Source organism: Erythrolamprus reginae, chromosome 11 (genome assembly GCF_031021105.1).
Source record: "Erythrolamprus reginae isolate rEryReg1 chromosome 11, rEryReg1.hap1, whole genome shotgun sequence".
Lineage (NCBI taxonomy): Eukaryota > Metazoa > Chordata > Lepidosauria > Squamata > Dipsadidae > Erythrolamprus > Erythrolamprus reginae.
In genome coordinates, this window is record NC_091960.1 from 12,943,297 (window position 1) to 12,967,596 (window position 24,300).

A 24,300-nucleotide genomic window follows, 5' to 3' on the forward strand; every position below is an offset into this window, starting at 1 on the left:
GTTCCAGGTAAACAAGTAAAGGGTTGCAACATTTAAGGAACAGAGTGATTTGCATTACAGTGAATCTGCTCTCAAAAATATTTGAGGCTCAGCCACCTCCCATAGATTAGCACAGGTAGTCCTCAATTTACAATCACAGTAGGGAACAAAATTTATGTTGTTAAGAAAGGCGGTTCTTAAGTGAGTCATGTATGAGTTTTTTGGCCATACCAAGAGAATCGTTTGGTCATTAAGCAAATCCAGGCTTCCCTTTGGCTTTGCTGGTCTGAAGCCAGTTGGGAAGTTTGCAAATGGAGACCACGTAACCTGAGGATGCTGCAATTGTCCTAAAAAATATCTGCTGGTGGCCAAGTGCTGAAATTTTGAACATGTAGTTGGGGAGAAGCTCCAATGGTTGTAAGTGTGAGGGCCGGTTGTAAGTCACTTTTTCCCCAAGTGTCATTGCAACTTTGAATAGTCACTGAAAGAATGGTTATAAGTTGTGGATTACCTGCATGCAATAAGATTGTACCATTCCGATCCCCCTTAAACCAGGGGTAGGCAAAGTTGGCTCTTCTATGACATGTGGACTTCAACTCCCAGAATTCCTGAGCTGGCATGATTGGTCCAGGAATTCTGGGAGTTGAAGTCCACAAGTCATAAAAGAGCCAACTTTGCCTACCCCTGCCCTAAACCATTGGGAAGCATCTCTCCAGATCAGGGGTGGGCAAAGTTGGCTCTTTTATGACATGTGGACTTCTTTTTTTATATAATTTTTAAATTGATTTTCATATTAACAATATAGTCATTAAACATTCACACAACACATAACAGTGTGCTCAGTCTTCTAAGTGCCCACCATCAAGCAACATTCATACCCCTCCACCAAAATGGAGGTATAACTTCTATACAGTGATCTCTCGATTAGCGCGGGGGTTACGTTCCAAGACCTCCCGCGCTAATCGATTTCCGCGTTATAGTGGTGCGGAAGTAAAAACCACCATCTGCGCATGCGCGCCATTTTTTTCATGGCCGCACATGCGCAGATGGTGGAGTTTGCGTGTGGGCGGTGGGGAAGACCAAGGGAAGGTTCCTTCAGCCGCCCAACAGCTGATCTGCTCCGCAGCGCGGAAGCAGCGAGGAGTCGAAGATGGGGTTTCCCCGTTGCCCAGGCAAAGGGGAAACCCCATCTTCGGCTCCTCGCTGCTGCCGCGCTGCGGAGCGGATCAGGTGTTGGGCGGCTGAAGGAACCTTCCCTTGGTCTTCCCGCCGCCCAGGCAAAGGGGAAACCCCAAGATCGCTTGCCGCTTGCCGTATTGCAGCTTGGAGCCTTGCTTTGCCTCCTTCGCTGCAATACGGCAAGCGGCAAGCGATCTTGGGGTTTCCCCTTTGCCTGGGCGGCGCTGGGGCCATGCGGAGCCGCTCATCTAGGGGGGCGTGGACCGGCAAGGTGCCCTCCGCTCTCTCTCTTTCTCTCCCTGTTACCGGTGTGGTATAAGAGAGAGAAAGAAAGAGAAAGGAGGGCGACTTGCCAGTCCACGCTCCCCTGGATGAGCGGCCCCGCATGGCCCCAGCGCCGGACTCCGCCGTTGCCTCCGCCCTTGTTCGGCTCTGCAGCTGAGAGGCCACGTCCACCCCCTCCTCGGTGTCCCCGGCACCCAGCGTCCCCACGCCGCCTCCACCTCCCGGTAATGCGCCCGACCTCTGCCTCTCTCTTTCTCTCTCATATACCACGCCGGCAACAGGGAGAGAAAGAGAGAGAGAACTAGCGCAGACTTATTTTTTAATTAATATTTTTTGAAAAACCGCGTTGCAGCGTTTCGCGCTAATCGAGACCGTGCTAATCGAGGGATCACTGTATACCATTTTAACTCAAGAGCAAAACATATCTATTTACATATTATAAAGTTTACTTTACTCTGTGAAAACTGGACTTCAACTCTCAGAATTCCTGAGCTAGCATGATTGGCTCTGGAATTCTGGGAATTGAAGTCCACAAGTCATAGAAGAGCCAACTTTGCCTACCCCTGGCTCCAGGTGATCACATTTCATTAAACGGCATAAGCCAAAGCTTACAAAAGCTTCTGCCTTTTAATAAAGTTGGTTAGTCTAGAGCAGGGGTGTCAAATACAAGGCCCACGGGCCACATCTGGCCCCCAGGGTATTTACATCTGGCCTGCAGAGCTGCCCTGGAAACAGCAGCCTGGCCCGTGATGGCTCTGCCAGCAAAAATGGCGCTCGGCTCGCATGCAGCCCTCCAGAGCTCCGTTTTTGCTGGCAGAGGGTTTCAGATAGCTGTCACAGCTTAAAATGGTGATTGGGAGCCCATTTTCACTGGCAGAGCGCTTAGACCACCACAGGTGCTCCCAACACAAGTGACCATGCCCACGGACCCCAGCCCCCCAAAGGTCAAACACAACCCAGATGCGGCCTTCAATGAAATCGAGTTTGACACCGCTGGTAAGAAAGATGCCACTAGATGTCATTAGCCGCCCTGAGGCCTTCGGGAGTGGGTGGCATACAAGTGTAATTAATTAATTAATTAATTAGTCAATCAATCAACTAACTAACTAACTAACTAACTAACTAACTAACTAACTAACTATATTTCTTCTGATTTTTGACTATTAAGGGCTTCCTCCTGCAAAGCACTGCTATACGATTTCCTAAAATCTCTACAGTTCTGATGAGTGTTTCTTCACAGGAAATGAACTGGACCCAGATTCACGTCATGCTTATAGACAGGAAATTAATGAGTCTTAGATACTAGTGATTACCCCAAATTTCATAATTGCAGTGATTCTTCTCCACGTACAACTCTTAAAATATTTTCATGCTCCTGCTCTGTGATGATGCACTGCAAGCTTTAAATTTGGTGCTGTTATTTTTAGGTCCAGCGATCAATTATACCCAGTGATGTGCTGTGTTTTTTAAGCTACTGGTTTTGTTTATGGTTTTTAAGTCTTTTGTAAGCCAACCTTGTCTTCAAGGGCGTCTAATAATTTGGCTAATAACTTTTTTTTCAAAAGAAATGAGTAAGCTTGGAATGAACCCTGGTAGCTTGGATGTATCATCAGGATTTTAAAAAGCTTAACGAACTATTCCACAATAACATTTAATCACAAGCTGGGGCTGGAGACAGAGGAAGAAGGAAATGTACAGGAATTCAACTGACTAATACGTTGGTTCACACTGTTTTACTGAGTAGATAATTTCAGATGTCTCGCTTCTCCAAAGAAATGGGCCACACCTCCCTGGAAATCACTTTTTAAATGTTGACCTTCTTTTCTGCATTTTAGCCAAGACATGACCCTCCTGTAGTCACTTTTATGGAATCTGGAAACACAGCTACTTGTGAAATATAGTATACTAATTTTCCGAGGATCTTTGAGCATTTTCAACATAAGAACTTGCCCTGTAGGAGATTTATTTTCTAGACATCTTTCTTTTAAAAAAAAAAGTTTTTTATTTTTCTCCACAATTTCCATATATGCATCAATATATACTGCTCAAAATAAATAAATAAAGGGAACACTCAAAGAACACATCCTAGATCTGAATGTATGAAATATTATCAATGAATACTTTGTTCTGTATAAAGTTGAATGTGCATAATAGCATGTGAAATTGATTGTCAATCAGTGTTGCTTCCTAAGTGGACAGTTTGATTTCACAGAAGTTTGATTTACTTGGAGTTATATTTCGTTGTTTAGGTGTTAACTTTATTTCTTTAAGCAGTGTATATATCTTAAGAATATTTCAATGGTATATGCATTTTCAATCAGAGTTCAATAATCTATTTTTACACATAGTCTTGCTGTTACTAATGAGTCTGTTTTTCTTTTTCTTCACACTCCTCCCTCTCCATCTCCTCTACCTAGTTTCTTACTCCTTCTCTCCCCCTTCCTACTTTCCTCTCCTCCTTCCCTCCTTCCCTTCCTTCCTACTTCCTGTTTCCCTTCTAAACCCTTCCCTGAGTGATTTTGATTCTAATACATATATATTTAACAGACTGATAACATTTTCCCATGCTTAAGCAGTCAACATTACTTCTTAAATTCTTTGTTATTTAACATTATGCCTATGCTGTTAAGTCTTTATTTTTGGTATATGTTGTTCATCTAATGCTACCTCCTTAGTCTAGTTGTCATCTGGGTTGCCTCAATTTTTATTCCACTTTCTTTTTCTTTTAATCATAATATAGCCTTCTTTCTTACTCAACCCTCATTCACTCATTTTGAAGAAGTCTGCTTTTTTTCCCTAGAATTTGTTTTTTGGAAGGGGTATTCCCTTCAAATCTTGGCATCCTTCTTCCACCCTCTGTAGTGATGACGTTTCTTTTGCCTTCTAAACTGTGACATTCAGCCTGAGCACAGGCAACTGACAGAAATATATGTACAGTATGTATGTATGTATGGATGGATGGATGGATGGATGGATTGATTGATTAGTTGACTGACTGACTGACTGACTGACTGACTGATTGATTGATTGGATTTGTATGCTGCCCCTCTCCGAGGACTCAGGGCGGCTCCCAACATATTGGGAGGTGGGAGGAAGATAATTTCAAAGTGGGTTATTATTTCCTTAAAAAGGCACACACACACACACACACACACAAGATTATAGGGAAATCTCCCAAAAGCATAGCTTTCTTATGACCTATCCCTCTTCTTCTCCCAAGGAAGCTGCAAAAATTATAGATTTCCCTAGGGAAAGTCTATAACTCTCAGGAGTACGATTCACACATGTTATCAAGCCACTAAATGGATTACTGGGTTTTAGTTTAGCATACTGCAAGCACTTAGCCAATCTCGCTGACAGATGATGGTTAAGCTTACCGCACAAACTCGACAATGACAGCTTCTCCAATAAATACAAGCTGCAACTTCTGCCTTACTCTCCACTATAACAAACTCAGAGAACAAACCTTTGTATACGTGAACAGATCTACTAACTTAAGAAATATTGTCATGTGTGCAAGCGTGCACCCCTGAAATCCGGCAACCCTTTCGTCAATTACGTATTTTTTTCTGTGACACAATAAAGATCAAACGTGGTTAGTGTCACTGACACAATGAACGTGAATTTGGAAAAACTCTGGAAGACATTAGAGGACAAGGGGGCCTAGAGTCGTATGGTTGATGGGGTATGACTTAGTGATTGAACGTCACGATTTAGTGACTGAACAACAAGGATCAAATGAAACATTACTTCCCAACTTCTGTTGTAAGCATTAAAGCACGGGTGAGCAACTATGGCAACTTTATGACCTGTGGACTTCCACTCCCAGGATTTATGAATTTCAATTCCTAGTTTCACCTGGAAGTTGAAGTTTATAAATCGTAAAGTTGCTATGGTTTCCACCCACCCACCCACCCACCCACCCACTGTAGAGCATACCTTGGTGTCTTCACTGCCTTGCTTTCACCGGTTTTCTTCCTACACACTTAATATTACAGATTGTTTGAAACTCATCTTCATAGTTCTAAGGGGGAAATGGATAGGGCAAGGTGGAGGGAGGGGGTTAAACATTTGCTTCTAGATTTAGAAGCTGACAAAGAGGAAGTTTGAAAAGCTCAGGTATAACTGGTTGACCTTGCACCAATTTTTTTTTAGACAGAATTGAAGTTCTCACTAACTTTACTAATTATTATTCTTGCCCGTTCCCCTGCCATGAACAGCTCACATCATTTCCCCTTCGTGAACCAGTTTCCCATTGATGATTCAAAAGCCACGAAGCCCAAGCAGCTTTTTCTACAAGTTCATATTGTGATTCATAACACAAACTAGAGTCCCTTTCCCATGGCTCGGCTGCTAATGGGACCAAAATGATTGTAAAAAGCTCCAGAAGATCTTGTTTAAGTGAAGGATGAGTCAACCACATGACAGATGCGATTAATTTTAAGTATAAAATGAGGCATACGGGAGCAAAACTCTAACTTACAGTGATGGGGACTGTGCTATTTTGGGGAGGGGGGGAAACAATCATTTATTTTATTTTATTTATTTATTGGATTTGTATGCCGCCCCTCTCCGCAGACTAGGGCGGCTAACAATAGCAACAAAAACAGCATGTAAATCCAATCCTAAAAATATATTTTTAAAAACCCCTTTTTTGTAAAACCAAACATACATACATACATACAAACAAGCATACCATGCATAAATTGTAAAGGCTTAGGGAGAAAGAATATCTCAGTTCCCCCATGCCTGACGGAAGAGATGGGTTTTTAGGAGCTTACAAAAGGCGAGGAGGGTGGGGGCAATTCTAATCTCCGGGGGGAGTTGGTTCCAGAGGGTCAGGGCCGCCACAGAGAAGGCTCTTCCCCTGGGTCCCGCCAAATGACATTGTTTTGTTGACGGGACCCGGAGAAGGCCCACTCTGTGGGACCTAACCGGTTGCTGGGATTCGTGCGGCAGAAGGCGGTCTCGTAGATACCCTGGTCTGGTGCCATGGAGGGCTTTATAGGTGATGACCAACACTTTGAATTGTGACCGGAAATTGATTGGCAACCAATGCAGACTGCGGAGTGTTGGTGTTACATGGGCATTTTTGGGAAAGCCCATGATTGCTCTCGCATAGGGTCATGGTGTATAGCTCAATGAAGACATCAAGCGAATGCAACAGTTGTGGAAAAAGATATACAGTACTGTGTTCCAGGGATAATTAGGAAAAGGACCGAAAATGAAAATGACAAATCTATAGTGCTATACAAATCTATGTTCTACTTATTTATGCTGCGTACAGTTCTGGATGCCACTTTTGATTACATTAGATTAACAGAGTTGGGAGGGACCTTGTAGGTCATCTAGTCCAACCCCCCACCCAAGAAGACGACCCTACGCCATTCCTGACAAATGGCAGTCCAATCTCTTCTTGAAAGCCTTCAGTGATGAAGTTCCCACAACTTCTGAAGGCAACTTCCATTCCATGGCTTCATTGCTCTCACTGTCAGAAAATTTCTCCTGATTTCTAGGTTGAATCTCTCCTTGATCAGTTTCCATCTATTATTTCTTGTCTGACCTTCGGGTGCCTTAGAAACTAGCTTGACCCCCTTCTCTCTGTGGCAGCGCCTCAAATATTGGAAGAGTGCTATCCTGTCTCCCCTGGTCTTTCTATCCACTAGAGTAGCCATGCCCAGTTCATGCAACCGTTCTTCATATGTTTTACCCTCCAGTCCCCTAATCCAGTGTTTCCCAACCTTGGCAACTTGAAGATATCTGGACTTCAACTCCCAGAATTCCCCAGCCAGCATTCGCTGGGAGTTGAAGTCCAAATATCTTCAAGTTGCCAAGGTTGGGAAACATTGCCCTAATCATCCTGGTTGCTATTATCTGCACTTTTTCTAGAGTCTCAGTATCTTTTTATAGGGTGGTGACCAAAACCGGATGCAGTATTCTAGGTGTAGTCTAGAAAAAGGATATAGTTGGTTTAGAAAAAAAGATCTGAATGACAGCCAGTTTTGTCTAATGGTTAAAGGCACCAGGCTCAAAAGCAGGAGATTGCTGAGTCATGAAAGTCAACTGGATGACTTTGGGCCAGTCCCTCTCTCCTCATAGGGTGGTTGTTGTGGGGAAAATTTGTAAAAATAATAGAATCAAGATATAAGCAAACAAATAAACATTAAAACCCACACAATCAGGAAGCTTCGATACTTTCCACACAAGAAAAGGTAAGAAAGATTGAATTCCTTTAGTCTGGAGCTAGCAATATCAACTCATACAATACATGTAAAAAAATGGAAATGTATTTCTCCTGCTCACAAAACAATAAAACCAGGGGGCAGTCAATGAAGCTAATTGGAAAGATATTTAGAACTAATAAAAGCACTCCCTTCTTGTAATTGGTGGGATTATCTTGACATGTGGTGACAAGGACCACTTTAGAGTCAAGGAGGATGGGTCTATCAAGGGCTGCTCTGACCTTATCTGGGTATTTAATGGTAATCTCAACAATCAAAAGAGTCATTATGGCATAGTGATTAAAGTGTTGGGCTAGGACACGGGTAGGCAAAGTTGGGTCTTCTATGACATGTGGACTTCAACTCCCAGAATTCCTGAGCTAAGATGATTAGACGGAGTGGCTGTGGGTTTTGCCTCCCAAGGACAACTCCATCTGTCCGTCTATCACCCTGGGGGGAGAATTATTGACCCCCTCAGAGAGGGTCCGCAACTTGGGCGTCCTCCTCGATCCACAGCTCACATTAGAAAAACATCTCTCAGCTGTGGCGAGGGGGGCGTTTGCCCAGGTTCGCCTGGTGCACCAGTTGCGGCCCTATTTGGACCGGGACTCACTGCTCACAGTCACTCATGCCCTCATCACCTCGAGGTTCGACTACTGTAATGCTCTCTACATGGGGCTACCTTTGAAAAGTGTTCGGAAACTTCAGATCGTGCAGAATGCAGCTGCGAGAGCAGTCATGGGCTTACCTAGGTATGCCCATGTTTCACCATCACTCCGCAGTCTGCATTGGCTTCCGATCAGTTTCCGGTCACAATTCAAAGTGTTGGTTATGACCTTTAAAGCCCTTCATGGCATTGGACCAGAATATCTCCGAGACCGCCTCCTGCCGCACGAATCCCAGCGACCGATTAGGTCCCACAGAGTGGGCCTTCTCCGGGTACCGTCAACTAAACAATGTCAGTTGGCGGGCCCCAGGGGAAGAGCCTTCTCTGTGGCGGCACCTGCCCTCTGGAACCAACTCCCCCCGGAGATTAGAACTGCCCCTACTCTTCCTGCCTTCCGTAAACTCCTTAAAACCCACCTTTGCCGTCAGGCATGGGGGAACTGAAACATCTTCCCCTGGGCATGTCTAATTTATGTATGGTATGCTTGTGTGTATGTCTGTTAGTACATGGGGTCTTTTTTAAATCTTTAATATTTTAAATTGTCAGATTATTTATGATTTGTTTCCACGTGTTGTGAGCCGCCCCGAGTCTTCGGAGAGGGGCGGCATACAAATCTAAGTAATTAATTAATAAATAAATAAATTAATTAATTAATAAATTAATTAATTAATTCTGGGAGTTGAAGTCCACAAGTCATAGAAGAGCCAACTTTGCCTACCCCTGGGTTAGGAGCAGCAATCCAGGTGAAATCTATCCAGGGCAAGCAAAGTTCGTAGAGACCAGAATCTCCCAGAACCCAGTCTAGCAGCTTCCCCACTAAAGTCCAAATGGGCTGAAAGGGACTGGCCCAAAGTCTTGCAGGGGACTTCTATGTCTTTGAATCTGGTTCTCCTTGCTCCTTGTCCAACATCTTGCAAAATGTAGGTTATTCCATAAGATCAGTGGTGGGATTCAAAATCTTTTATTACTGGTTCTGTTGGCGTGGCTGGGTGAGCGTAACAGGAGAAGGATTCTGTAAAATCTCCATTTCCTCCCAATCAGCTGGGACTTGAGAGGCAGAGAATAGATGGAGGCCAGTCAGAAGTGGTATTTAACAGTTCTCCAAACTTCTCAAATTTTCCGCTACCGGTTCTCCAGAACTGGTCAGAACCTGCTGAAACCCACCTCTTGGCAGGAGCCATCACATAGCGCTCGGCCTCTTTCAAAGAGTTAACAAGCCAGAAGACTAGACAATCCTGAAAAACTGTTAGTGTCTGGGAGATTAATATCAACAACCAAAAGACATGTAAAGATGTCTAAAGACATGAAAAGTTCTTTCATTAAAATATATCTGTACTGTATATGTAACAAAAGCTGTCCAGTTCAATCTTTAAACAGCAGGCACTGAGACTGCATGGAATCAGTCAACGTTTTCTAATGATAGTGGATTTTTTCTTTTTCTTTTTTGAATATCTATATTTTGGCTTTCTTTTTCTCTTTTGGGGCAGCAATAAAAATAAGGTAAGAAGGAAAGGGTAACGTTCTTCTATTGCCTGAAGACGAGTGGCCTCTTCATTTTTTTAACCTTTTATCTCTCTACCTTCCCTTTTGGAACATAATAGGGAAAATGTCTGTCTTAGTCCAACAATCAAAATATTCATTGTTTATTCACCTTTAAAATAACAATTCCAATATGATGATTTTTAGGATTCTGGTTTGTCTCATCCCCAGATTCCACAGTAGCATCAAATAACTCCATGCTCTTGTTCTTTGCTCCAAATTAATATTCTCTTCCAGCATCTTCAACATCTGGACTGTGTTAAATCCCACAAAACAAGGAGAATCAGTTACGATACTCAATAATCACCAATACTGAGGATGATCACTGTTTTTCACCTCCAATCTAGGAAATAATGTGTTTCTTGCAACGCACGTTGCCATCTGAAAGGAGATATGACTGTTGTGCTATCTTTGAAAACTTCACAGAAGAAAAACGAAGAAATCCCAGTTGCCTCTTGTAAAAGCACCTTTGGGACTTCAAAATACAGTGGAACCTCGACATACGAGCAGCTCTACTTACGAGCTACTCGAGATAAGAGCTGGGAGGGGAGCGACATTTTTGTTCGCCTCCCGAGCTCACATTCGGGATACGAGCGCCAAGGAGCTGTCTCCTGAAGCCGAACGCTAACTTCCGCGTTCGGCTTCAGGAGACAGCTGCGAAGCGGCGCGCGTGTTTTAAAAGGTTGCAGCCGGCCTGGGGGGCTCGGGGGGGTGCTGGCAAGCCCCCCAGGCCGGCTGCGACGTTTTAAAACACCCGCGCCACTTCGCAGCTGTCTCCTGAAGCCGAACGCTAACTTCCGCGTTCGGCGGCAGCGGTTTTTTTTGTTGTTGCATGGATTAATTGACTTTACATTGTTTCCTATGGGAAACAATGTTTCGTCATACGAGCGTTCCGACTTACGAGCCTCCTTCCGGAACCAATTAGTCTCGTAAGTCGGGGTTCTACTGTATGCCAAGATTTGCTAGAATTCCCAACCCCATGCCCAAACTGGCTAGGAATTTCAGGCAGACATCAGAAGAAGATCCAAACATGTTTGGCATGAAAAATGGGACCTTCCCCCACACCTTTTCCCACAATATAAGAACTGGGAAGAGAGTGTATCAGGTGTCAGAATGAAATACAAGGAGACCTGGGACTGATATATAGATAACTTTAAAAATGGATTGGACAAATTCATGGAAAATGAAGTTACCACCATTTTACTACTTTCCAGATCACAAACAGCCTTCTCAGTGAGCAGCAATGATAGAGGACAACTGTTAATTCACTAACCACAAATTAATTGTATTGTCTGAACACAGGCATCTTCTTTAGAAGTAAATTGATTGATTCCTTGATTCTGGTTGCTATAGTTTCTGTGCCACTTCAAGCAAACTAATCTGAAGCATTTTACAAAGTCAAGGTGCAAACTACCACCCAGCACCATAATATTGCCAAATAAATGCAACTCCTGTTGCATTTTTCTCCAGCATAGCTCCATCTCTTACATTCCAAGTTCATAAATTATCTGGTTTCCTAAAACAGTCACTACTTCTGCCCTCCAACAATTCTCATTTTTTGCCTGGCTTCCCATAGGGAACTCAACAGGCATTCGCTGTTTACATTCTGTACCTTGGGCAGCAGAGCAAAGAGCCAACAAGACTACAAATGATCGTTATTGCTGCCTCCTTTCCCAGGAACCAAATGCAACTGGTATGCCAGCTAATGCCAGTTCCCAGCCAGTTAAGATCTTCCCTGCTCTACTAGCAAGAGTCATGAATCCAGGAGAATCCTTAGATCGGATTTGTTTTTCAGGGAAGCCCAACCTCATTTAGAGTGAAAATCCAAACCACCTTGGAAACACAACTCCATCTTGTTTGAATTAGTCTGCTTTTCTCCACCCAAAGCACCAGTCAAGACCTTCCCCTGCAATTTCCTTTCCAGCCAGGACGGAAACATATGACTGGGAACTCTTAATAATGATTCCCCACCTCAGGATTACAGATGATCTCTTTTTTTTTTTTTTAATTTATTTAGTCCAATACACAATGAGGGTTTTAATGGGTATATATCTATATTCACATAGTAAAATACATGATGAAGGTTATAGAGGAGATACTCATAGTAAAATATATCTAAGAAAGAATAGAATAGAAGATAAAGTAATAGAACATATCAATGAAAGAAGAGAAGAAGAGATATAGGAATAGAAGAAAGCAATAGGAGATATAGGAGAGCAATAGGACAGGGGACGGAAGGCACTCTAGTGCACTTGTACTCGCCCCTTACTGACCTCTTAGGAATCTGGATAGGTCAACCGTAGATAATCTAAGGGCAAAGTGTTGGGGGTTTGTGGATGACACTATGGAGTCCGGTAATGAGTTCCACGCTTCGACAACTTGGTTACTGAAGTCATATTTTTTACAGTCAAGTTTGGAAAGGTTAATATTAAGTTTAAATCTGTTGTGTGCTCTTGTGTTGTTGTGGTTGAAGCTGAAGTAGTCGCCGACAGGCAGGACATTGCAGCATATGATCTTGTGGGCAATAATTAGATCTTGTTTAAGGCGTCTTAGTTCTAAACTTTCTAGGCCCAGGATTGAAAGTCTAGTCTTGTAGGGTATTCTATTTCGAGTGGAGGAGTGAAGGGCTCTTCTGGTGAAGTATCTTTGGACATTTTCAAGGGTGTTAATGTCTGAGATGCGATATAGGTGACTTCATGCTAAAACAAAATGGAGCAGAAGACTTCTCCAGGTCTCCTTGTCCACGAGAGGCCAATCTTTGGAACTAGCTTCTCTGCTTGTTTCTTGAAGCAATTTATTTTATATCCAGGCTTTGTTACTTTTATAAAGAACTCAAGGCAGGAACATATTTAATACTCCTTCCTCCCCCTATTTTTCCCCACAACATAACCCTGCGAGGTGTGTTTAGGCTGAGCGAGGGGACCAGCTCATTCCTGGTGTTTTCTACCTTCATAATCACAGTCAACCCTGGAGGCCATTTTTTCAGACAATACCACAAAAGGGGTACCTGCTGGGGACAACAATGAGAAGGGGAGGCTGCCCGTTTTCCTGAACTTCCTGAAAACATCTGCTCAGATACTGTGACTCAAACATTTACTTATTGAAATTTATTGCCCGCCCAACCCCAGTGGACTCTTACATAAAGGCCAGACTAGATAACGATGGTTGATCCGAGAGCACTTTTCTTATTGTGATTTAACATCTGGAAGGTCACAAATTAGGGATGGCTGCTATAATTCTAGACCCAGAATTTTTTAGAATAAGCATTCCCACCGTAATAGCTCACATAGACAACAAACACACACACACATTTACTTTTAAATGTATTGATCATTTTTTGGGGGGGAGGGGGAGGAAATTGCAAGAAATTTTGCATGTTTTCCAAAGTATAAAAATAGTATAGAAAAATTGTTCTTGGGCAGGGGGTTGGACTAAGAGACCTCCAAGGTTCCTTCCTACCTTATGATTATATGACTCATGTGGACAAAGCTAATAAGAGCAGTGTAGTATACAGGTGGTCCTCAACTTGCAACTTTACAACGGTCCTGAAAAATGTGTCTTACAACCTGTCCTCACATTTACAACCAATGCTGCCTCAAAATTTGATTTCTGAGCATCTGTCATACTATTTCCAATGGTTGCAGCATCCTGAGGTCACACGATCATCATTTATTTAATTTATTTATTGGATTTGTATGCCGCCCTTCTCCGTGGACCCGGGGCAGCTAACAACAGTGATAAAAACAGAATGTAAAAATCCAATACTAAAACAGCTAAAAAACCTTGTTACAAAACCAATCATACATACAAACATACCATGCATAAATTGTAGAATCCTAGGGGGAAAAGAATATCTTAGTTCCCCCATGCCTGAGGGCAGAGGTAGGTTTTGAGGACCTTATGAAAGGCAAGGAGGGTGGGGGCTATTCTAATCTCTGGGGGGAGTTGGTTCCAGAGGGGCGGGGCCGCCACAGAGAAGGCTCTTCCCCTGGGCCCCGCCAAACGACATTGTTTAGTTTATTATATTTATTTTATTTTATTTATTAATAGAGTTGAAAGGGACCGTTAGGTCATCGAGTCCAACCCCCTGCCTGAGCAGGAAACCCTACAGCACCCCAGCCAAATGGAAGTCCAATCTCCTCTTGAAGGTGTCCAGAAGATGTTAAAGAGTACAGGACCCAGGACAGAGCCCTGTGGTACTCCACTGTCTACTTTTTTCCATGTGGTTGACGGGACCTGGAGAAGGCCCACTCTGTGGGACCTAACTGGTCGCTGGGATTCGTGCGGCAGAAGGCGGTCCCTGAGATAATGTGGCCCGGTGCCATGAAGGGCTTTATAGGTCATAACCAACACTTTGAATTGTGACTGGAAACTGATCGGCAACCAATGCAGACTGCGGAGTATTGGTGTGACATGGGCATATCATTTAATAATAATAATAATTCTATAATAATTTACTAGACTTGTATGCCATCCCTCTCCGAAGACTTAGAGCAGCTCACAACAAACAATATACAGTGTACAAACCCAATGTTTAAAAAACAGTTTTAAAAGACCCTTATAATAAAAAAACAATCATGCCACCCAAACAAACCATACATAAACCATAGTAGCTGAGGGGTATATCAATTTATTACCTTCCTACATTTATTATTCAAAATCAATAGGGAAAGCCAGATTTGTTTAAAAACCCACACGATTTACTCATCCGGTGCAGCGGTTCTCAACCGTGGCAACAACTGCCTCGCTTATCAACAGAAATTCTGGTCTCAGTTGGACGCCGAGGAATATCAGGAGCCCACTAACACCAGTGTTATTTGTCTAGGGAAAGGCACTCTTGCTATCCAACATGCTTTCACACCGTGGCACAAGCAAACACAATTAATCATGACGGGAAAGCCTGGGTTTTTCTTCCAGACAATAGGAGGGCCACAGCCAAAAGTGCTAAATTCCAGAGATCTTTTAGTGAAAACAAATGCCATGTTTCCTCAGAAACTTAACAGGGGGCTGGCTCCCTCCACTCCCCCTTCCCGCCCGGCAGAGAACAAACCCAGCCTCTTGTCAGCTCAGAATGGACAAAAATCGACTTACAAGGCAATAAACAAGCTAGGGATTCGCACCAAGCCCTGCCTTTCAGCCCCAAGGATGGTTTCACTTTAGGGAGAAAGGGAAAGAAAGAAAAAAAAAGGACGGAAAAATGCTGCAAAAATTCCTCAGAGTAAATTGAGCAAAAGTATTTCTACCCAGGGGGGCTGAGGGGGAGGCTGGCTGAGGTCTTTTGGAGCAATGTTTCCCAACCTTGGCAACTTGAAGATATCTGGACTTCAACTCCCAGAATTCCCCAGCCAGCATTCGCTGGCTGGGGAATTCTGGGAGTTGAAGTCCAGATATCTTCAAATTGCCAAGGTTGCGAAACACTGTTTTGGAGAGTGAGGAGTTCTCCGCTTGTTATGGAGTTTAAAAATTCCCCATTCCACCTGCACGTAGGTGGATTCCCCCTCGCACACACATGCGCAGGCTGAGGATTTTACACCACTGTTTTAATTAACCGAAGCAGCAGCAAACTGACGGACATGTTTTCTCCTGTAATGCCAACAGCATCCCAAGCAAAAGGCAGCAAATACTTCTTTCATCCCTTTACCTCAATCTCCATTTTGTTTTTCTTACAAGGTCTCTACGACTTACATTATTTTTATTTATTATTTATTTATTATATGGTGGAAGGTCTTAAGCATAAAACGTATCAGGAAAGACTTCATGAACTCCATCTGTAGAGTCTGGAGGACAGAAGGAAAAGGGGGGACATGATCGAAACATTTAAATATGTTAAAGGGTTAAATAAGGTTCAGGAGGGAAGTGTTTTTAATAGGAAAGTGAACACAAGAACAAGGGGACACAATCTGAAGTTAGTTGGGGGAAAGATCAAAAGCAACATGAGAAAATATTATTTTACTGAAAGAGTAGTAGATCCTTGGAACAAACTTCCAGCAGACGTGGTAGATAAATCCACAGTAACTGAATTTAAACATGCCTGGGATAAACATAGATCCATCCTAAGATAAAATACAGAAAATAGTATAAGGGCAGACTAGATGGACCAGGAGGTCTTTTTCTGCCGTCAGACTTCTATGTTTCTATGTTTCTATTGATTCAATTTTTTATACCGCCCTTCTCCTTAGACTCAGGGCGGCTTATAACATGTTAGCAATAGCACTTTTTAACAGAGCCAGCCTATTGCCCCCACAATCCGGGTCCTCATTTTACCCACCTCGGAAGGATGGAAGGCTGAGTCAACCTCGAGACGGTGATGAGATTTGAACCGCTGACCTACAGATCTCGTCAGCTTCAGTGGCCTGCAGTACAGCACTCTACCTGCTGCGCCACCCCGGCTCTTATTTCCTATTATTATTATTATTATTATTATTATTATTATTATTATTATTATTATTGGTTTATTGATCCATTTGTATTTGTATTTATTAGATTTGTATGCCGCCCCTCTCTGAAGACTCGGGGCGGCTAACAACAATAAAAAAGGCAATGTAAAGAAATCTAATATTAAAAATAATCTAAAAAACCAATAATCTTAAAGAACCAATCATACATACAAGCATACCATGTATAAATTCTATAAGCCTAGGGGGAAGGGAAAATTTCAATTCCCCCATGCCTGACGACAGAGGTGGGTTTTAAGGAGCTTACAAAAGGCAAGGAGGGTGGGGGCAACTCTGATATCTGGGGGGAGCTGGTTCCAGAGGGTCGGGGCCGCCACAGAGAAGGCTCTTCTCCTTTGGCCCACCAAGCGACATTGTTTGGTTGACGGGACCCGGAGAAGGCCAACTCTGTGGGACCTAACTGGTCGCTGGGATTCATGCGGCAGAAGGCATAGGTTTGTCATACTTATGACCTTTGCAGCATCCCCACGATCACAGGATTAAAATTCAAATGCTTGGCAGACGGTCATGCTTACGACCGTTGCTGTTTCTCAAGGACAAGTGATTCCCCTTTTGCGACCATCTGATCAGCAAAGTCCATGGGGAAACCAGGTCCACTTAACAACCAGGTTACTAACTTATTTTAAGTGGAAAACTACCTGTGTTTATGTGATGGAAGGTAACAATCCCATCCCACCTTTTCTCCAGAAAGTCAAGCCGGCCAACTTTTTTCTCCTATTTTTCCCAACAACAACCCAGTGAGGCTGAGAGAGTGAGCGACTGGTCCAAAGTCAGCCATTTAACTCCCTTGGCTGAGGGTGGACTTGAATCTGGCTCTTTCTTATTCAATATACCAGACTGGCATTTCCAAAGTGAATTATATTATACCGTGCTACCATCTATTTTCTCCACAACGACAACCTTGCAAAGTAGGTTGAGCTGACTGAATGAAAGACTGGCATAGGTCCCTCAGGTAGATTCTGATGCTGAGGAGGAACCAGAACTTTGATCTCTGCTCCTTCTTGAACATCGGATTTGTTGAAGATAGTCCTTGACTTACGACCACAATCTGAACCCAAACTTTGTTGCTAAGCAATACAGTTGTTAAATGAGTTTTCTCCCATTTTACAAACTTCCTTACCAGAGTTAAGTGAATCACTACATTTTTTAAGCTAGTAACACAGTTATTAAGTGAATCTGGTTTCCACATTGACCTTCCTTGTCAGAAGGTCGTCAAGGGTGATCATATGACCCCAGGACACTGCAGCTGTCAAGCACCTGAATTTTTATCACATGATCATGGGGATGCTGCAATGGTCATATGTGTGAAAAACAATCTTAAGTCACTTGTTTCAATGCAGTAACTTCAAACAGTCACTAAATGGTTGTAAGTCAAGGACTACCCATACATTACACGGACTCTTATTAGCCATGTCCACATTAAGTTATAGAATTATAAGGTTGGAAGGGAGGTCTTCTAGTCCAGTGGTCACCAACTGGTGGTCTGTAGATCACTGGCGGTCCGTGAGAAAATTTTGGTGATCTGCAGAATTTTTTTTGCATTTTTACGCTTTTTTATATTGCACTAAATCAGGGATCCTCAAACTACGGCCCCTGGGCCGGATACGGCCCACCAAGCATTTACTCCTGCTCGCTGATGGGATGGGGTCCTTCAGGCACTTAGCTTGGCTGCCTGTTTAGTAGCTCCAGCCCTTCCCTCTCTGGGAGTCAAGATGCTTCAATGAGCAGTGCATGAAACTTCGGGCGGACTCCTTGAAAGACAGAGTTTGCAGGGGGCCAATCTAAGTGGCCGGGCTGCATATAAGACAAACATTCAATTCTTGTCCTAGCTGCAATGGACAGCAAACTTTAGGGTTCAGCCCGGGCACTTCTCTCCGCTAACAGGCGGACAAGTTAAATGCCTGAATGAATTGAGTCATCCCTGAGATCCGAAAGGTTGGTGACCCTTGTTCTAGTCCAACCCCCAGCCCCAAAAGAGGTTTTTTTTTCTATACTAAGAAGTCTTTTGTTGCTTGAAGGTCATTCTAAACCACAGTTATGGGTAAAGATAGTCAGGACCTCTAAGATGTACAGTGGTACCTCATCTTACGAACGCCTCTTCTAACGAACTTTTCAAGATACGAACCCGGTGTTTAAGATTTTTTTGCCTCTTCTTCCGAACTATTTTCACCTTACAAACCCAAGCAGCTGCTGCTGGGATGAAGGGGTTTCTTTTTTACCCCTTTTTTGAAGAAAGAAAAGGGAGGGGCAGCTTGGAGGGGTAAAGATTTTGCATGCTTGCAAAGGCACTGAAACGGTGTCTTTTTAAGAAAGAAAAGGGAGGGGCAGCTTGGAGGAGTAAAGATTTTGCATGCTTGCAAAGGCACTGAAACGGTGTCTTTTTAAGAAAGAAAAGGGAGGGGCAGCTTGGAGGAGTAAAAATTTTGCATGCTTGCAAAGGCACTGAAACGGTGTCTTTTTAAGAAAGAAAAGGGAGGGGCAGCTTGGAGGAGTAAAGATTTTGCATGCTTGCAAAGGCACTGAAACGGTGTCTTTTTAAGAAAGAAAAGGGAGGGGCAGCTTGGAGGAGTAAAGATTTTGCATGCTTGCAAAGGCACTGAAACGGTGTCTTTTTAAGAAAGAAAAGGGAGGGGCAGCTTGCAGGAGTAAAAATGTTGCATGCTTGCAAAGGCACTGAAACAGTGTCTTTTTAAGAAAGAAAGGGGAGGGGCAGCTTGGAGGAGTAAAAATGTTGCATGCTTGCAAAGGCACTGAAACAGTGTCTTTTTAAGAAAGAAAGGGGAGGGGCAGCTTGGAGGAGTAAAAATGTTGCATGCTTGCAAAGGCACTGAAACAGTGTCTTTTTAAGAAAGAAAGGGGAGGGGCGCCCCCCTTGCCTTTCTTCCTTCCCACTCACCCTTTAGCCTAGCCTTGCTTCTTCCACCCACCCCTTTTAGCTGCTCCTCACTGCCCGCTGTTCGCCTCCCTTCTAAAGTTTGGGGTTTTCCTGAAGGATTTGCACGCATTATTTGCTTTTACATTGATTCCTATGGGAAACATTGGTTCACCTTACGAACCTCCTCCTGGAACCAATTAAGTTCCTATGATGAGGTACCACTGTATATACCTTACATAGTTGGCCAGAAGCATGGGATGGAGGGAGAGTGAAGTGTATTATGCTGCAGTAGTGACTGCTTCCACCTGAGCTCTCTGAAAAATTTGGGAGGAAGGGAGGGCTTTTACAGTTTCAGTCAACTGCATTCCCACCAACCTGGGAAACAGCCAAGGATTTAACATTCACTGCAGCTAAAACTCATGAATCTTACAAGCAAAGTTCAGAATGCAATGTGAAATTTGCTTGTTTCCAGCTTTGTACATGGAATGAACACAAACTCTTTAAAAACTTTTAAAGCCTAGTTAATAGCTCCATGTGAACAGGGAGCAAAGCCAGAATATAGCAGTGATCTAGCACTATAAGGATAGGTGGGCGTTTCAGTCTCCTGCCTCAGAGAGACTGAAGATAAAAGATTTGAGAGAAAAGCCATGTCCTAGATGCTCCTCATGAAAAGGCTTGAAAGATAATAAAATACTGCACCAGAATACTGCAGAAGCCACATTTAAAGGAGAAGAAAAAGCTGTCAGACAGTAAACTATACTCAGCAATGAAGATGCTCACATTTCCTGAAACTTAAACAGTCCAGGCCGCCCAAATTGCAGCTCCAAGTACCAAACTGGAAATTAGGAAATCTTCAATCAGGCTCAATTCAAGCTACATCCATATTTATTCCCAATTCTAAGGTGCAGCTTCCCCAGCCTGGAAGGCCTCCTATTCTTTTAAACCCTCCATAAAAGTCAGGCTAAGAGTCAGGCAGACAACCAATCAATGCCATTTTTGCAAGCCACCACACTTACATCAGTTGAATTTTTCACCTGTCCCTGTTTTCCAAAAGAAACTGAACTGTTGGTGGGAGAGAAAAACCAAGTCAGGAGCGACCAGCACACCACCTCATTATAATCTAACACTTTCTCTGGCAGAAATGTTTAACAGTCTAATAAAATACATTCAAGTAATATTTTCTCCCCAGAAATGGCAGGATTTGCTCTCTCTCTCTGTGTTTGTGTATGCATACATACATGCATACATGCATACATGCATACATACATACATACATATTGCTCAAAAAATAAAGGGAACACTCAAATAACACATCCTAGATCTGAATGAATGAAATATTATCACTGAATATTTCATTTGCACAACTATATTTCTTGTGCAAATATTTCATTTGCACAACATCCTAGATCTGAATGAATGAAATATTCTCACTGAATATTTCATTTGCACAACTATTCCATTTGCACAACAGCATGTGAAATTGATTGTCAAACAGTATTGCTTCCTAAGTGGAGTTTGATTTCACAGAAGTTTGATTTACTTGAAGTTATATTGTGTTGTTTAAATGTTCCCTTTATTTTTTTAGCAGTGTGTGCATTTGTGTGTATGTGTATATATGTATGTATATATCTATATCATCTATATCATCTATCTATCTATCTATCTATCTATCTATCTATCTATTAAATAATAATAATAATTTATTAGATTTGTATGCCGCCCCTCTCCGAAGACTCAATATTGATCGATCTACCTATGTATCTATCTATATATTTGTTTTCGTAGATTTTCATCAGTATAGGTATGTAGGTCTTAGCATATCTGGGTTTCTTCCCCTATAAGAAACCCAAATATGCCAAGACTTAACATGTATAGGTATATGTATATGTAGGGTATGGCTAGTTGATGAGAAGAAACAACCTTGAAACAGATCTATACTACTCTCCCTTCCTTTTCAATTCAGCAAAAATGTTACACACATATACACACACTCACACAAATGGTGTATTTACTCACATGCACATATATACTTGTAACATATTTTTGCTGATAATGAAAAGGAAGGGAGACTAGTATAGATCTATTTCAAGATATTTTGCTCTCATCTGCTAGCCATACCCTTCCCGGGATCTGAACATATTTGAACACACATATACATACATACACAGTGTGGGTGGGTGTCGCAGAAGCCTCTCTAAGGCGCAGTGGTTGGGGTGTGTGTGTGGAGAAGCACCCTTTCAACTGCAATGGAATCACGTTCCCAACCCACTGCGGGGAAATCGCCTCAGCACACCAAAGGAAAGGCGACCAAATTCGCGGAAGTCCCCCCCCCCCCAGGTAATCGTCCCGAGGCCCCTCATGGCAGAGTCCCGCCGATACTTCTGAGCGCCCCCCTCCCCTCCCGGCAATTCCTGAGATGACCTTGGACTGGCTGGCTAGCCGCAATCTCCCGTCCCATCTCCCGACACGGAGGGGCCTGACTTTGACGCCAAGGCTCCTTCGGGAAACGCAGCCTTTTTTCCTTTTCCCAGCCGAGCGAGCCTCCTCGGGATCGGGCTGCAAAAAAGGGCCGCGTTCGCCCACTTTTCTTGGAAGGAGCGCCCCTCTTGCTGCAGCACCGCCGTCCCAGGGGAGACCCCCCACCCACCCACCCAAAGGCATCCTCACACGGTCGGACCCTCAGCCGTCCCGGCGAAGGAAGGAAGGCAGGCAGCCCCCCTCACCTCACCCACCGCTTTCCACGTCTCCTCGGGCAGGAAAGGGCCTGGCCGCCTCGCGTCCGAGCGGGAAGGAAAACTTCAGGGATGGCTTCGGGAAGTTGCAAGCGCGAGGCCGGCGGACTCTTCCCGGGCGCCTGCCTGCCTTCCCTGCTCCTTTCCTTCGCCTCGGCCAGCCCGGGAAAGTTGCGGGGACTTCGGCTTTGGCTGCTGGGGCTTTTTTTGGAGGGTTTTTTTTTTTTTGCTCCGGGCTTGTCCGCACACACACTGGCAGGCTGGAACAAAGCGGATGCCTTGAATTCCTTCCCAGCCCAGCTCGGGTTTGGCAGCGCTCGGAAGCCCACATCGGGGAGGAGGAGGATGCAGCCCCTCGCCGACGGTGTCCCCCCCCTCAGCCCACCCGGTGCCCACGCCGGCCCCCCAGCCCACGCCTTACCGGTGCTCTTCCCCAGCGCCGCCGCCTTCCCTTGCGGCGCGCAGGAGCCCAGGGCGTCCCAGACTTTCTTCGCCTTCGTCTTCTCCGCCTTGCTTCCCCCCTCAACCGCTTTCCTCGTAGAAAAAGGCCCGGCGGGAGCCCACCCCGGCTGCCGGGGGGCGCCCACTCCGCGGCGGTGGGGGGCGCGGCGGCCCGCTTGGAGCTGCTGATCCGGCCCCGCGGACTGGCTGGCTGGCGAACTGGGGCTTCTCCTCCCGACAATGAGGAGGAGGAGGCAGCGAGGAGCCGAAGCCGAGAGAGCCGGAGCCCCCTGCGGGCGGGCCTGACGTCAGGGAGGGCGGAGGCAAAAGCCGCGACGCCTCGCTCCCTTGGACGCGAGCCCCCGAGACGCCTTCCGCCCGCCAAAGGAGGCGGGAGACCAGCCCGGACTTTCGGACGGCCTTCCTTGGCAAGCGGCGCGCGGAGAGGCGGCCTTGGCCGGGTCTCTGAGGGGAATCTTGAGGAGGGCGCCTCACGAGGGACGCCTCAGGCCTCGGAATCGCGGGATGGCCCACCGGTGTTTGACTGCCCCGGGGCCGCGCTGAGGGCGCTCGTGGCTCGGCTTCGGGTGGCAACGCCGCCCTCGACTAAAGCCCGCGTGGTCCGGCCCGGCCCGTGTCCAGTTGGGTGGGCGTTGTATATATTGTGTGAACGCAAAAGTTGGGTCGCTTGGATACTCCGGGCCTTGAGTTTAAGTAGACCAGTGTTTCCCAACCTTGGGAACTTGAAGATATTTGGACTTCAACTCCCAGAATTCTCCAGCCAGCGAATGAAGATATTTGGCCGAATGCTGGCTGGGGAATTCTGGGAGTTGAAGTCCAAATATCTTCAAGTTGCCAAGGTTGGGAAACACTGAAGTAGATTAATATACGAATCTGGTCACTAAGCGAATCTTTAATGTTACTGCTGTTAACAGCTCCTGTAAGGTTTAGACTGCAGAATTTGGGGGTTTCTTACCAGGGTAATGGGAAAAGTGCCTTAATTTTCAGCCCATGTGGTCAGAGAGAGGAAAAAGTAAGATTATGCCAAAGATGAATTGATTTACCCCTCGAAGGTATATAATAAACTGATACATGAAAAATGCCTGTAGATTTATATATTTTTAAATAATGATTCCTTCTTTTATTATGCCTTTCCCTGGTTTGGGCAATACATGAAAGGCCCCACTAACACTCTTGAGCAAGGAGCGAGGAGTGATTTACAACAAGATCTACCAAAAGATCTTGGAAGGCTGCTGATTATCAAGACAGACATCAGTCAGAGCAGACAAATCTGATGTAGTCATCTTTAAAAACTTGCTTCCAGAGGCCCAGGGAAAGGGGTTAAAACAACAAGAATTAGATTGCTCAGGTGTGTAAGCTTGTTGCTTAAAAAAAACCCTGTGTTTTTTAAAAAAAATTATTATTTAGACTATGCAAAAGGCAGTTATATAACAAAAGTAACAGAGGCATTGTATTATTGTTTAGACAATTACATAGAAAGGTGATAATGTGTTAAGAGTCTCATTTCTGGCTGTATTGCTAATTGGACAAATTTTATTCCTGTGTGTATTTAATCTGGGTGTTTTTAGTGTTTTGGGGTGTTTTGATTGTTTTAATATGTTTTAATATTTTTAATTGTAATGTATTTTTTTAATTGTATAGCACCCAAAAAGTCCTTGACTGAGATAGACAGCTACAGAAATTGAATAGATAAATAAATAAATACTTTTCATTGCAAGAAAGTAATGGTTTGTAATTGTAATTGTAACATTTGGTGAACACCATAGGGTCACTGTTAATTAGAGACATTGACTAGAAAATAGGTTAGATATTAAATAGGAGTACCTCTACACATGTGCAGAGTTCACATGTATAGCTCCATGTATACATGGAGCTACCTTTGAAGAGCATTCGGAGACTGCAGGTA

General features: G+C 44.1%; 1 protein-coding gene across 1 annotated transcript in view; it reads right to left on the reverse strand.

Moving 5' to 3' along the window:
* LUZP1 (leucine zipper protein 1) overlaps positions 1 to 22,615 on the reverse strand; it is a 103,672-nt gene extending 81,057 nt beyond the window's left edge. The window contains exon 1 of the mRNA XM_070764900.1: positions 22,354 to 22,615. The gene's annotated coding sequence lies outside the window, so the exon portion shown is untranslated. The remainder of the gene's footprint in view (positions 1 to 22,353) is intronic.
* Positions 22,616 to 24,300: the final 1,685 nt, after the last annotated feature.